The sequence below is a fragment of the Malus sylvestris genome, chromosome 2 (genome assembly GCF_916048215.2).
Source record: "Malus sylvestris chromosome 2, drMalSylv7.2, whole genome shotgun sequence".
Lineage (NCBI taxonomy): Eukaryota > Viridiplantae > Streptophyta > Magnoliopsida > Rosales > Rosaceae > Malus > Malus sylvestris.
The window spans coordinates 2887746-2905022 of NC_062261.1; the positions used below are offsets into that span (position 1 = coordinate 2887746).

The 17277-nt window shown below is 33.1% G+C and overlaps 1 pseudogene; it reads right to left on the reverse strand.

Moving 5' to 3' along the window:
- Positions 1 to 9772: 9772 nt before the first annotated feature.
- Positions 9773 to 11460, reverse strand: LOC126593476 (uncharacterized; annotated as a pseudogene).
- Between the last annotated feature and the right edge of the window lie 5817 nt (positions 11461 to 17277).

Consider the following 17277-nt stretch of genomic DNA (forward strand, 5'->3'; position numbering starts at 1 on the left):
CAGCTACGCTTATGCATATGACCTACAAGCTATTTGTCTTTAGTCTAATATCAATCAAACATTTTGAGGCCATGACTCTGTCAAACAGTCTTAAGTCTTTTATTTTTTGGGTCAGCTGATCCTACCAACCAAACCCTCTTAGGTGCAGACAGGGCATGCAATATTAGTAGCTGATCACATGATTCTAGTTCTAATAGGAAGAATATGATGAACCCAGATCCTGGATCTAATGATCCTGAGCCTAAGGATCAAATAATCCGGATCGTTGAAATTTGATCCAATGGTTACAATTATTATAACTTTTAAAGGGACCTCTGTTTGTAGTCGTTGAATCAAATTTCAACCGTCCGGATCATTTGATCCTTAGGCTCAGGATCATTAGATCCAAAGAGGATCTGGTTCGAATATGATAACCTAAAAGAACAGTGTTGGGGTTAGTTGCGCGTGCAAGTGGACTAATAATCTTAGCAAAGCCTTCATTCTTGTACCAAAAGTTTTGCATGCACATCTTTTCCTGTGATCGATCGCTTGGGCTTCAAGCTTTTGTTTTCCTAGAATACAATAATCATTTGGAGGAATTGAAATTTTCTTTTAAGGCCTGGGAAGGGAGATATACTTCAGGAAATGATGGAAAAACCTGGATCTTCCTCACGACAATGAGTAAAACTGTGAAACCGGCAATCAGTAAGTAAAACTGTGAAACTGGCAATCAGTGTAGGTAAATGAGCTTTTCTCTGGTCAAACTTCTATGATTAATCGGTCCACTCTTTGGTAATTACAGGTTTTGCAACCACAAAAGCACTTTTCCCAGCAGCACTAGTGTAGAAGAGCCCTGGTCCAGAAAAAACCCGTGTGCCCTAAATGCCAAAACCAAGACAATTTCGGAACTTTCAAGGAAATGACAAAAGGTCTTCAAATATTTCAAGATAATGGACCCATGCATTTTCAAATTGGGACAATCTACATCTTTCAACTTAACTAAGTTCCTCTATTCGTGCCATTTAAATTGCCCTAATCTGAAAGAAGCCTTATTAAATTGTGGTTTCTCTTTTGCCTCTGTCTACAAAACACAGCTCTAGCATCAAATCGTGTGCTGTCATGGATGATGTATCCTGATATAAACATTTTTGGAAACTTTCAACGTACCCATATTATATCATCCACTCTTAAACCATTTCCAATCCTTGGCCTAAAACATATTTTTTTTTAGCCCAGAAAATTTATGTTTTAACCCATAAACAATTTTTATGTTCCAACCCTTCTGACCTAAAATTTTAGTCTTGGATTGTTAAAGAATGAATTTAGGCTAATTTTTTTTCTTAAAGTAACTTTTTTAAAAGCAAAAAATTATATAGACTATCATAATTTAATTTTATGATCATTTTAATCTAAAAATATTTAGATTCTGATAAATATTGAAAAATCACTAACCGACATCATGAAACTCATTAAACACTATGAAAAAAATATGAAACACATAAAAGATTTTTTTTAATTTTTTTTAGCCATTAGATTTAAATTTGGCCGTTAAATTTTTGTTTTTACCGTTGAATTTCATCAAATTAGATCTTAACTGTTAGATTCAATGAATTCATAAATATAAAACTAAATCAAATATACATATATGGTAGACCAACCCCACTAATCCTGGGTTAAATCTGGCTTTGTTTTAGTTATAGGTTTTAGATTCAATTTTAAGCTTGTTGGATTTGTGGAAGGAATAAAAGAGGAAAGATAGGTTATAGGCCAGGGTTGGAGATAGTCTTAAAAGAGAAATTATGTTGTAAACCCTTTCAGTAACATGTAAAATGGTATATGCCACGTGATTTGTCTTTGTGATACTCATAATAATTTCTTGTTTTCAAGCGTACGTATTGAATATAAGCCCATATCAGGATCGGATCCATTTATGGACCCAAGTGGTACCGGGATTATTCTAAAGTTTGAAGAAGGGTATGTGGGACTTCTGAGGACCACCCAATGGTCTAGGTAGGTCATGGAAGAGAGAAAACCAACATAGTTGTGTAGATGCTGCACAACAACCAAGAAGAAAGATCTAATTTCAGATGAAGAGGCACATAAAGAAGACCACTATAGATCAATTGTTCTTGGACTTTGGTTCCAATGAAGAAGAAAGACTTTCTCTCTCCATTTCCCATGTGACCAACTTCCCATTTTTCTTTTTCTTTTTTTAATTGTTGTCCAATCAAGTTATGCTAGTAAAGGGTTGGGGTATTACTCAACCAATATATTTTATACCATATGTTTAACACCGTTATTTTATTTTAAATTCATACGACTTCTAAAAGTATTTAGTAAAGTACTACGAACTCATAACCACATGAATTTTCATCTCATACCATCAAATTCACTAAAATACTAAAGCCAAAATTATGGTATTTTCGTATGTTATATGTTATATAATAAAAATAGAAAATTGTTATTGGTACTCCAAAAATCTAATTTTGCACTCTATACTTTCTATAATTAGAAATAAAATAAAATAAACTTGTGTTGTGAGGAGTGCAGAATGTGATTTTTGGAGTGCTAATGGCAATTCCATAAATATAATAAAACCAGATTCCCAATACAAGTATATTGTTTTAAGTGTAAAGAGACATTTATTTATATGATATAATGCATTTACTTAAATCTGCCTAGGCCCCAAACCGTTGCCAAACTAACACCTCGCATACATTGATTAGGACCATCAAATGTTAAAATCTTGAATATATCACTGGCCTAGATTAACCCAAACTAACCTGAAGCTCAACTGCGTTTTATTCTTCTCTTTATATTGGGGTCACAACTATTTTTTACTACAAATGTATAATTGTTAGAAAATAGGTCTCACATTGGTACTTTGAAAAAATAATATACAATATATGTGAATTTTTAATTTTTTTTGTGATAAAACTCAATATCTAGTAATAGGTGGTTAATTTGACATAGTATTGATGACGTTGATGTTAGATCATAATCATATCGGGCCTTTAAAGATTATCAAAAATACCCTTTGATTTCACAAATAATTATTTCCCCTTTTTACTTTCAATTTATTTTTAAATAAGTGAAGAAGGTAACCAAATTGGTTTATGGGAGGAACATGTTTGGTGACGGCCAATAAGGATACGATCGTATCCTTTAAAGATCATAATCATAATCATATTGGGCCTTTAAAGATTATCAAAAATACCCTTTGATTTCACAAATAATTATTTCCCCTTTTGACTTTCAATTTATTTTTAAATAAGTGAAGAAGGTAACCAAATTGGTTTATGGGAGGAACATGTTTGGTGACGGCCAATAATGATACGATAGCAGTTCACTTCCATGAGCAAACATGTTGAATTTGACATTTAAGAGATATTTCGGCTACCCAAGATAGAATCTTAAAAAAAAAAACTCGAATCGTACTGATCGAGTTATATATGCAGGGTTCAGGTTCTTTGTGATAGGATTAAAAGTGTGACCAAAAGAACAAGAATATGATTTCACGTTAACAATTGAATATTTATTATTATTGAATTATATGATTTTGCTGTATTGTTTTTGTTCTTTTAATCAATTGGTGACTAAAAATTCTTGGTAATATTTGTATTTGATTATATCAAGTTAAAATTTGTATTTGATTATATCAAGTTAAAATTAAAACAAAACATTCATTTATTCTTCACCTCTTATATCAAATCTCATAATACGTTATTATATATTTCTTGATAACTAGATTATCCATTTCTAATTAGTGGGAATAATTTAAGTTTAAAATTAATGAATTATGGATTATGTCGTGTCCATTATTTGTTGCACCTAGTAGGCTAGTACCATGTCACTGTTATATACTTTAATGGCCTGATCGATCGACGAATACATTCCTAGTTTTGCCTTAATAGACATATATATTTTCATTAAAAATTCAAGGGCGCAGAATCGATTTGTAAAAGATATCTGCTTTCTTTCTTTCTTTTTTTAACAAATATCAGTCACAATGGACCACTTTATTTGTGTTTTTCTAGTCAATATAAGGAAGCCATTCTTTTCTGCAATCATCAAGAACTTCGTGGAGGCACCAGTTTCTCTCTATCCGCCTAGCCGCGAATTCATGATTTGAATTTTGGGAGTTTTAATGCTAAAAGTTAAAGATTTTAGATAAAAATATAGCGCGAAACGCACAAACAAATTTCAGTTTATTTACGGAAACATTGCATTGGACACTTGGTCGGCTTACTGTGTCAACAAAATCATGTTGTGTATATGATAATAGATATCGACATTTACTGAAATAATCTGACAAGTGCTATCGAGAGCATTTATTGAGTATTGTTGATGCAACTTGTCAAGTACTGCCGAAATATGCTTAACATACATTACATCAAATACTTGATGGGCACATATAGACCTATACCAAATATTCAAAGGGTCCTCGAGGACCTTCACTTGCTTGTTTCCCAATCTTTCGGTGGTCATGGGACCACCTTGGTCCTATAATGCATTCGCCCTTGCCTACCCTTTTTCTTTTACAACATAACAATTTGCAATGCTTGGCACCCATGCTTTTGAAGTATGAACTCAATTTTTAATAGGCTAAATAGCCAAAATGGTCCCTAAGATTTGCATAATCAATAAAAATGGTCCATGAGATTGAAAATCAATAGAAATGGTCCCTTAAGATTGTCCACCATCAATGATTTTGGTCATTCCGTTAAAAACTCTTTGGGCAATTTTCAAAACTTCGTAACACAATCAATTATGAACCAAATTCAACCTATAATACATCAAAATGAAGATATGAAAGTGTAGAATAAGATTATACCTATTTGGAAGCCCAATGGTTGCCGGAGATGGCCGGAAAATAGCCTGAAAGGTGACTGGTCCGCTGAAAAACTGGAAAACTCGCCGGAAACTGGGTAAACTTTAAACATTCATAACTTCTTCAATACTGAATGAAATTGAGTGATTCAAAAACAAAAATCATACTTGTTGATGAGACGAAGAGAATGGTACCTGTCTCGATGGCTAACTTGTTGTGGTTTGGCAGGAAAACGGCTCAAAAATGGCTAACTCGAAAATGGTTAGCCACTTTCAAGCCGTTTTCCGGCCAAACTACAGAGAGTTAGTCATCAAGTATCATTATCTTTTTCTCATCTAGAAGTATGATTTTTGTTTTTTAATCATTCGATTTCGTTGAGTATTGAATAAGTTATTAACGTTTAAACTTTACCCAGTTTCCGGTGAGTTTTCCAGTTTTCCTGTGGACCAGTCACCTTTCAGGCTATTGTTCGGCCATCTCCAGCAACCATTGGGCTTCCAAAGAGGTATAATCTTGTTCTACGCTTTCATGTCTTCATTTTGATATATTATGGGTCAAATTTGGTTAAGAAACGATTGAGTTACAAAGCTTTGAAAATTGCCCAAAGAGTTTTTAACGGAAATACCAAAATCATTGATGGCGAACAATCTCAGGGACCATTTCTATTGATTATGCAAATCTCAGGGACCATTTTGGCTATTTAGCCTTTTTAATATTATTTGTTTATTAATTTGTATATCTCAGTCGTAATCTTCTTATTAACTTAATTTCCTCTTTGCATAAAAGAAAAAGGAATTTTCTTTGGTTAAACAGAGGGGTAATAGCCCGACAAAAGAGGAATTACAAAATAATGTCACGAGGTCGAGAAATCTCATAAATATAAGATAATTAATAACTGCTTACAAGAAGATGGAAGTTGCTTAAAAAATAGACTGGACTTTGAGGAAGAAAGAGGCTCAGGTTGGCAAACTCATCATCAACAAAATTCATCTGATGATAGATATGCTGATGATTAGATTTCTAGTCACACAATAATTAATATTGTAATACAAGATGAAATCAACTCACCAGCTCAAATATCGCTTTATGGGTGAACATCCTAACCCTTGGAACATACTACAGCCCTAGGTGGCGAAGAACCAACATCGAGGTGCCAAACCTTTCTGTTGATGTGAGCTCTTAGGGAAGATCAACCTGTTATTCTTAGAGTAACTTTTATCAATAAGATGATTAAAGGATTTTCATCACATACAATTGGAAGCTAGCTATCTACCTATCTAAGTGTGCTGCACATGCATAGATATAATTAGAGAGAACAATAGTTCTATTCCAGTTTATATTTTTAATCGGTATTGTGTGCTATTAGTTATATAATTAAGTGCTTTGCAAACCTTTTGTCTGCCATCTGCAATGGTGAAAAGACTCCGGAGGGAAAAATGTATATGGCTTCAAAAGTAACAAAGTGCGAAAAGATTGAAGAGAAATTAAAGTGTAAATGTACTGGCCTGCCTCATATCTTTTCCTTAGTTGGTTGGCTACTTGGCTTGGTGTTGTTGGAGTCGGCATTAGCAAAGCTAATTTCATAATTTAGGATTTAGCTGCCTATGTAACTACAAGCCTACAATTTTTGTTTTCAGTGGGTCTTTTATTTTATTTTATAAACCTTATTTTTTCTATACAATAAAGATTGAAATAGGATAAATTCGAACTCAAAATTTCAGATGCAGGGAAAATTACTTTCAAGAATATGACCTTTAAGTTCCTCGTCATAGAGATATTTTTATGTGTACTTGTAACAGTTGTTGTTCAATGGTGCACATCTATCCCGCTATTGACACAGATTTTAAAACATGTAAAATTGACTCGAATGATTGAAAGTTATGGAGTGAGAGTTTTAAGGGGTTCAATCTACTACCTATTTCCTTTTCATCTGCGTGGCTTTATATCAATATGATTCTTGTCGGGGCATCGATATTTGATTGTGATCCAACCCCCTCACCCTCCAAATTATTGCTTCATGTCTCCCTCTTCCCATACATATATGCTATAAATTTTACAAACCAAATTTAATTACGTGACTATTTGAATTTTGTTTCTTTGCATTAGAATGACAAATTTATTCAATCTAATTTGATCAAGGTATTTCGACCATTCAATCAAATTTAACAAATCCCCATCAGCATAATTAAGTACTTGACGTAACTTATCATGGTAGGTTACGCCACGTCAAAAAAAAACCTAAATCTTAATCTAAATTATTGGATGAGAAACGCTTAAGTAAACACTCACATCACATCATTATGCCGACACAATAGGTAGGTATAGCCTTATTATATATCATATCAAAAACCTATTTGGATGATAAACATGGAAGAGAGCTCCTTCCCCTACCTTTCCTTTGAGGCTTGGTAAGAAATAACGAGCATTTAAAGCAAAACACGTACATCTAACCAAACTAGTCGTCCTTCAGTCTTCCATGTGGAATTGAGATGGAAGGTCGACTGGTCGTATTGAGTATGCTGCATGCATGGGCTGGTTAAATGCATGAACAGTCAATTCTGTTACATGCATTGACTTTGTTTGAGGGAAGGGGAATGGTTAGGACATCAATACTGCAGCTATATGCATTTTCCCTAAATGATGATGTTCGTGAGCATCTCGACCATTTAGATCATGGCTACAGGGCCTAAAAGAGTAAATAACATTTTCCTGGAGAACCAGATGGGAATTATTGCACACCTAACAACGACAGGATCTAAAATCGTAGTAGAATTTGGTTCGTCTAGGCGAAGGTGATGTGACATTCTTTCGAATGATATGGGAATCCGACCATTTTTCTTTGCACGGATGATTTACCATAAAGTGTATCACAAATTTAATCCCGTTAATTCTGTCCGAGTATAAAATTCAATTATATATATATATGTGTGTGTGTGTGTGTGTTCAAGTTGAAGAGAAAAAATTTTGGCAACGAGAATGCTACTGTAGTGTGACATGCGTTGGCATTTACACATAGACTATAAGAAAACATGGCTTAGGTAGCTGATGAGTAGATTTTATATTATATATTTTACCCTAATCTTAGTATATTTTGGTTAATATATTAGAAGAATTTTGATACTTTGAATTGTATTTTTAATATAGGACTTTCGACTTCCTCTGGAGCAAAACAGGATCAAATGGACGAATTTTGGAGTAATTCCAGTTGGAGGACGTTCGTGAGTCACTTAGCTTAATCTTATCAAAATTTGGGATTTTTCCACCAAGCGGTTATTTTCTGGCGATGAAATAAAGAAGCAGCGCGCAGTGCTGGAAAATGACGTTTTTGGGCTTAAATGACGTTTTTGGAGTCCAAGATGACCTCGGATGGGTTCGTGGCCTTCTGGAAAAGTGTTCAGAATATTCCAAACATTAAATCCAGCTATATTGGGCCAGTTTTGGAGCAGCTTATGGGCCAAAACGTGGCTGTTCAGATTTTAGACGAATTTTACTATTTTTATTTAGGGTTTTTATTAATTTTAGTTTGCTAGGGTTTGTGTGGTGGCTTAGCAAATATATTGCTTGGCCGTCTACAGTTTTGAGGGACGTTTTTCTTTTATGCAATTTTGGAAACAGAGAGAATTGTTAGGGTTTTGAAGATTTTCTACTTGAAGGTGTTTTCAATCATTTTCTTAATAATATTTTCTATGATTTCAATTATGAATATGCGGAACTAATTTCTTTTGCTAGGGCGAAGCCTTGAGCCTTAGCATGAATATGTGATTTTTATTTAATTGCTTATGATCGATTGCATGCGTACTTTGAATTGTTAATCACCGGGATAAAAACTATCTAATTGTCGTAATGCCTGATCACCATTAGGATCTTTAGAAAAGTAATTTGATGCAATTTTGGTCGGAAGGTTCCCTGAAATTGACGCTGGCTTCTTGTGATTAATAATTGTAATTTCTCTTAGGATGAATATCAGGTCTTAAGGATTGCATGGTTTTTCAAAGGATTTTCATAAAGCATAATGAGTCTTTCATGTTTAGATTTGATCCGAACGTCCGGACGGGTTGCATGTTAGATATACGTTCTATGTTGGAGGTTCCAAGTAGAATATGAATTAGGAAAATCTAACCTTCAAAGTGGCATGTGTAGATTATAAGTAATTGGTAAAAATTCATAGGATTGTTAGGTGATGGTGGAACCCTAGTGCTTTCTTAATTTTATTCTCCCAAAACTGTTTTCTTTCTCTAGCTCTAATATTGCAGATTGTTTATTTTCACTCACTAATTTCGTTTTTATTTTAATTATATTATAAAATCAATCACTTCAATTTCTACTTTACAATAATTAAATGGAATCTGATTAGTTCGAATCCCTGTGGAGACGACCTTGCGAAATCCGTTTATACTACAATAACCTTGTGATTCTTGCAAGTAAAATAGGAGATTTAAGCCCGTTCACATGAGTAGTAAAAATCCCTATCAGTGGCGATAGACATTCGTCACATAAACATGAAAATTCGTCACATTTAATTATATGTGACGAAAATCTAGCGTCACTATGTTTGTCACCTATACAGCATCACCTATAGTTCATGTGACGAATTTTACATTCACCACATATTTTTACTATTTGTGATGCCAAATTCGTCACTTAATAACTTTAACTGTGACGAAATAAGCGTCACAAAACATAAAAGTTAGTGACCTATAAGTTTGTCAGATAACAAATGTATAAGTGAGGAATTTATCGTCACTCAATTTGATCCTAGAATGCTATAGCTAAGAATAAGTGAGACTGAAAGCGTTGCATATTCCTTTGACATGTGGCGCAATTTGTGTCACATGTGTCAAAATCATAAACCTATTAGAAACAATTCGTGACGAACCAATTACCACATATTCCCTGCTTTGTCATCTAGAATTAGAATTCATAACAAATATGAGGCAATACTTTAGTTAATCACATTTCATTGATCAATAAGTTAGATTATATCCAATACATGCACCAAGTCTATATCTCAAAAGCTAACATAAGCATCCTAACACTTCTAAGCATATTGAGATGCTAACAAGTTTTTAAGGCATTGAGTCGATAACAAAACAGGTATACCGTGTGCATATTTGAAACCAACAACAAAATACATAATATAAATAATCAGCCATGTCATGGTCTTTAGATCAGCACATGTATCATTGTCATTTGAAAGATCACCATCACTACCTCAAGTGCTTCTTGAATACTTTCTCCTTTAACTCCATCCTTCTTTTTCTTCATCTTATCCTTACATAATAAAAGAGAAGAAAATAAACTTTGGTGTCTAGATAATAGCAGGTGCATTGAGAATCTGAATAACAAAAGAGAAGAAAATAAGAATTGAAGGAATAGTTAACAGTAAGAAGAACGAAACATAATGGACGAGCCTATCTAAATTACACAATGAGTTTTATATGTACTTTAATTTCATTACCTTGCGAGCCTTTCTTGCATGTTGGATGAAATGGTTTTGCCCCTCCCTTGTGGTAATACTTTTGTTTCTTACAATTATATGAATTTTTCTTGAAAACATCCTACATTAAAAGGCCATTAATTAAGAAGAAAAACATATCTAGTTTCATACCATAGACTACTTATTCACTGTAATTTTAAAACATTCATTCAGCTTTTATAAAGTTCAAATTGATATCACTACTAATGAAGACTAAATTGATGTCACTAACTCTGGAGATGTTGTTGGTCCGCCCTTGGCTTGCAATCCTTCAGTTGTGCTATCATATCCTCATTTTCCTTTTGCTTATCTAATTTCACTAATTTATCATAGCCTAGTTAGTAAGTTATCAAGATTCCAAATGGCAGGACTAGATAATCTACAAACAAAAGATAAAATTAACAAAAAACTACTTAAATTATAATTAAACTTCTAAACCAATATGCGACTGCAAGAATATGAAGATCTGCCAAAATTTAATAGAAACCCAACTCCAACACCATTCCTAAAAAACAATAAGATCAAAATCTAACGTAGTATTGAAAAAAAAAGGTGAATAACATATTAGTTTTCCAAATTCAATATCCTTCAAAAGGTGACTTCTGGAAGTTGTGGCTATCACTTAAGTTACCAAGTATGTTGATAAAGTGAGATTAAGATGAAAATGTTGAAAGCAGAACAACCCCAAAACTTGTAAAGTATAAAACCTATACCGACAACATCTTGGTTTAAAAACACAAGCAAGAGAACTACCCTTGTCAAAAACCATGACCAACCTGCAAACAACACAATCACAACAACAAATTACTTTGAAAATAAAAACATTAGTGTGCTTAATACAAAAAATAGGCAAAAGAGGCATAAAGAAGATCTAAATTAGTCTACCATTTTCGCATGCAGATAAAGTTTTCAATAATTAAATTTTTACTCTGCACTGGATCTCTTACAACCAAAATGAAACCAACTTTGTTATTTCAAAGGTGGTTGTGCTCTTACTAAACAACCCAATTGATATATTCACTTGAGGTAAAGGCCTCCAGCCAATAGAAGAACAGAAAAAACACATTGGATGAATTTTGAGCAAGTCATATGGTCACTAGTTGGAAGAATTGCTTAAAGATCAGGGCAAAGTCCTAATAATCAAACTATGAAATAAGCTTTCAACTATTTTGTATCTAACTTAAAAAGGAAGTAAAAGCCAATGCTTAAACAAAACTGTGGAAATTTTAAGTTTGTTTGAATGTATTTTTCATAGATTGATTGAATGCACAAGGGGGGGGGGATATATAATGAGGTAAAAGGTTACAAGCAACTCTACCTTGGCAAATCCTACAAACCCGGTAAACCCTAAAGCTGTTACTCCTTAAATTAAGGGAGTGCAACAAGTAGCTAGCACACAACTATCAACAAGTCATCTAGATGTCAATCTTCCTCAAATTAAGGGATTAGACTTAATAGAGAATCCCATGGAAAGAGGAAACATAAAATATGGCAGCATATCGTCTAATATCGTCTAATATCCATATGTAGCATCAGCATGCAGCATCAGTCACCCCATATCATCTAATTTCCATATGCAGCATCAATATGTAGCATCAGTCACCCCATATCGTCTAATAAGAACTAAGTAGCTAAAAATATATATAGGAGAAATATATGTGTTTCTTAAATCCTTCTTTATATAATTTTTCATGGTTTTCTAGGAATCCAAATAATAACACCAATAAATAGAAAAGACATTGCCACCAATAATCAGAAGAAAGAAAATCATCTATGATAGGGGAAATCATTCTGCTTGCCCAAGAGACCATTTTCAATCTTTTTCAAATGTAGAGCACTTAAAAGAATTATGGTTCAAATTTCAGAGCAATTCAAAGCCAAATCAAACAACTTTCATTTTCAATAAATGGTATCACCAACCCAAAAAATTTTACCTTCAATCCCCATGTAAAACCAATAAGCCTAGAAAAAAAAAATACCAACTTGCAAGTTCATAACAAACAAAAAATTGAAATACAAAGACCAATTAAAACAACTTATTAAAGCCTCCATATGTGCAAATAAATCATTTGAATAATCCCCAACGGTTACCCAAAATAAAATAGACAGGGACAAATACATATAATCTCACAAGGAAACAGAATGTAGCATGAAAAAAGAAGAAATTCTTACAAGTTTCTTTGCTAAAGTTATTGATTAATGTTCCTTCCTTCAGTTTTTTTGTTTGTAAATTTGTGAATGTAAACCTGCAAGTTTCAAAAACAAATAGAAAAAGCCAGGGATATATATATATATATATATATATTATTTATATATAAATCTATAAATTAAAAACCAAATTTTACCCAATTAGAGTCCTTGAAAGATGGATGAAGAGGTCGAGGGCTACTGGAGTGCTCAATTTGGAGGCAATTACCTGCAAATCCAAAACCCTAAGTTAAAAAGAATGATAAAAATTGAATTCGCTAACCATTTGGCCACATGGTAGTCTCGTAGGCATGGAGAAATTTGGAATAGATTTATGTAATTGGTGGAAAGGGTTTCTATGGTTCTTGGGTTTTCGGTGGTGGCGCAAGAAACTGGAAGAAGGTTGAGACGCAACAAGGTGTGGATTTGGCTTGTTGGTTGAATTGGTCTCTAGGGTTTTTGGTTGTGGAGTGTGATAGACAACGAATAGATGAGAGAGGGTTTGAGCATTTGGCTTAGAAGATCCCAGTAATGTAGCGATAGAGAGAGAATAAGATTAAGAGACGTGTTGGTTGCCTTGGGTCACAACGATGAGAAATGGGAGAAGTTTGAGAGACAGAGAAAGTGAAAGTGAAAGAGAACGGTTTAGAATTTAGATGGGCTTTCTCAAATTTGTTTAATACTTTACTATGTTTCTTTTTATTTATTTATTTATTGTTGGAAAAGTGATGAATCACTTTCGTCACCGAGAATACACATATGTAACCCTTTTGCAATTCCTCATATATCATACTTCGTTAGGGTGCCATTGTTCCTCGCCATAGATTTTAGTAAGGACTTCAAAAAATTTGTGTCCCCACTTTTTCATCTTAAAAGATATAAAATAATTTTAAGTGACGCTTATGATTTTCGTCACTCCATTCTAGAATATGTGACGTATTTATCGTCACCTAAGTGTTCTCAAATCATGCGTGACGCTCTGAACAATTTGTCACATATAGAAAAAATATGTGACGAATTTTTGGGCGCCACATAAAATTTGATCACCTATTCCATGTTTTCTTGTAGTGATAATATGCATGGTTTGTATGAAATAGCACTACAATGATACTCAATTGTAGGTAAGTTTCTCTATCATTCAGGTACTATTCTTTATAAAAGAGCATGAATAAGTGAATAATTAAACTTATGATGATGAATTGTCACTTGGTACTACAGTCTAATAGTATTTATCTTCACTTATAAGCGAGAGGTTTTAGATTCGATTCTCGCTAAAGGCGAATTTGAACCATATTATTGCAAATCCATTGTGAGACTTAGCCCACTATTCCACCTCTTTAGTGTAGATGATACTTTTTTGTTCGAGAAAAAATTATGATGGTGAATTGATGATAATATCATTTAGTATTTAATTAATGGAATTTATGGGGATTTTTGTTAATTAAGGATATGAGTTCAAAGTGATTGTATTTTTATATTGAAGTGCAAAATATCAAATTAAAATAAAAAACACTAGGAAAAGTTAAATCAATGGAGAAAATCAGGGCAACATGGAGGTTGATGAAGGTTGGTAAAGCTAATTAAGTATTTCATTTAAAATATAATGCGTTCATTTTTCTAAATATATACATGTGAACATATCAAAATTGTTATCGACTCATTTATAGAATGTGTACTAGTAAAATTTGGTATCTCTAACATCACTCTTTGACACACACACGAAGATGGATACTAAGTATCTTTTCTAATTTGGTCCTTCTAGCATCATCCATTGCTATATGTATGAAGAGGAATGCTATTTACTTTTTTTTTTTTTACCTTTTTCTATTTATTATCTAACACACACCACTATCACTTAAACACAATTTTAATGTGTTAAAAATCTAATTCTTTAATTTTCATGTATGCGCTTCACCAAACTAAGTGCACTCATATGTGTACAGATACACCAGCAGGCAAACACAGTACCGGGTCGGTTCTCACAATATTAGTTTGTGAGTTGTTCCAGATAAACAGAAATGGATATCATAATCAGACCGTCCAATTTTGACTCATCTCACATCTAGTGTCAGTGAAGTCGATCATTCCATTCGGACTTGGATTGTCTGCCCTCTAATTGTGATGCCCTCTCCGTGCCCTCCTGTTTTTGTGGTCACGGTTAAGCCCCGTCAATATTTTATATTACTATTTCTTTTTGTTTTATTATTTTTATAAAAAAAATAATATAAAATATTAACGTGGCTTAACCGTGACCACACAAAACAGGAGGGCACGGGAAGGGCATCGAAATGGGAGGGCAGACAATCCAAGTCCCATTCCAAAATCCAAAGAGTACCAATCTGGCATTCCCCTGATAAAAATAAAATAAAAAATTAGTGCCATTTGGAGGGAAGGTGATGATTACTGACTAGGACGGGGAAAGAGATATTCCATCAAGAATATTGAATCAAGTGATTTGAACTTTTTAAATTTCATCTAACGATAAAAAATTATCATAATTATTAAATAATCAAAACAGGTTAATCGTTAAATGAAATTTAGAAGATTTCGGATCACTTAATCTGATGATCTTGGTAAAAAAATTCAGAGAGAGAATCTCTTTCCCTAGGACTAGGACGTCTTTGTTAAGTTGCACGCCAAATCAACTTAAACAACTCTGAAAACTCCTCCCTGTAGATTATTCCTAAGCACTCAGAAATGGAAAGTCACACACCTGTATCTCCTAGAGCATTGAATCAGTGATGAACTGTTTGATAGCTATTTCACTCATTTTTTGAATTTTTTATTTCTCTTGTTCCATTTTCTTTCTATTTACACGTTAGATAAAACAGTGGTACCGGTGCGCGTATACATGCAACACGGCGCAAGAAGTTAAGTGTGTTTTGACAAGGAAAACTTAACTGCAAACAAGGTTCATTTGCTTACATATTGTCATACTCGTCATGTCATATGTTACTTACAAAGTGAGATGCGAAGAGAAGGAATGTATCCCGTTGCTGGAAAGTTTTCCTCCACTTAACGTGACGTGTCTAAAGTTTGGCCATCGGTTCTGTTACTAACTTCACAACAACTTAGCCACAGGTAGCCTAAGCATTTTTGCATCAGCTTCTATTTGGGCCGTACAATTTTGTAAGCTACAACGATAACACAACAAATTTAGAGGGAATTTACGAAAAAAATACAAACCGGAAAGCAAAAAAATAATTTAGAAGGAGGCATTTTAGCGTAGGAATCGTGTAACCGGAGTCATGAATTTGTCATTGCAACGGGCCCATGGAATCCTATTTGTTGTCGGCCTATTTTTGGCTTAGGGTTTCATTCAGAAAATGATGCGACATAAATTTCAAAAAGAAAAAATACATTACAAACAATAATCTAAACGGCTTTAAATTACAGTAAAAGTAGTAATAATGAATAATCTAATATAAAAAATATATGTTACTCAGTACTACGGTCTGATGATATTCTTCTTTATTTGTAAGTGAGAGGCCTTAGGTAAATGACGAATTCGATATCAAATTAGGTTGTTTATTGTTTGGCTTAACCAAACTCTCCCTCCCCTTAGTGTAAATATATCATTGTACTTAAAAAAACATAAACAATATATTGCACATTAAAAGCCTTCTATCCAAATTTTGGAATGCAAATAATTACATTAAAAAGAAGAAAAAGAATAATAAATAGTGGATATATGATTACTTGGAAACCACTTAATTCTGGTTATTATATGACAAAATTTGCATATTCTGTTAAAACTTAAAAATACTGGAAAATTGAGAAAATTTTAACTTGGTGGAACTTACTTAAGTAGTCATGCTTCTGGTTATTCAAATTGAGATAACAGTTTTTAAGCATGATTTATTATGGGCAATACGTTTAAATTACAAGACACTACTTATATAAGGGGATTATAAGATTTTGGTTGATATCTAAAAAACTAGGTCTTCATCAAAAGGGGTAGTTTTTTTTTTAGTACATCAACTTTTTACACTGAGAAGAGAGGGAGTTCGGCAAAACCATATAATGGGAAACCTAATTTGGTATTGAATTTATCATTTATGAGATTCAAACCTAAAATATCTTACTTCCAAATGAAGAGGAATACTACCAAACCGTAGTAATGAGTGGCGGTAGTTTGTAAGTATATCGTCTGAGATGTAAATATGGTTGCGCATTCATTATCAAATTTGGTACATACTACATAATCATAATCAATTTTGTATCTGGTTCTCTAATCTTCCTAATATATGAGTTAATATTTGTTTTGACTTTCTAAACATTAGGATTCCAATGGTATCTTCTTTGTAATTTTGTTGGTTCATTAAAAAGAAAATATATGTAAAGGGATTTCAAACTTTGATGTAAGAGAACTCACCTTTGATCTTTTCAAGCTTATGCCAAATTGATTCATTGAATGGACACACTATTCTGATTAGCTGGTCTAACTTATATTTATTGATACCGTCACTATTCGAGATCAATTGCGCAGTTTATAAATTTGCAACAGGGGTAAAGGGGTCAGATAATTTTCTTCAATATAAAGGAAAGGGCAATACTAGGACGACTAAATTTGTAGACAAAATTTACAAATTAAATGATATGTCACCAATAGGAATGAACACATTTATCAACGTTTAAGTAATAATCCAATTTTCAAATGCTACGTCATTTAGTTTACAAAATTTTATCTATAAATTTAGTCTCATAGTATTATCCTAAAGGAAGACTTATTAATTAATCTGTGTTTTGTGAAAGATTAAAATGAGACTAAATTATAGTTTCACGGGCATATCAATTAATAAGT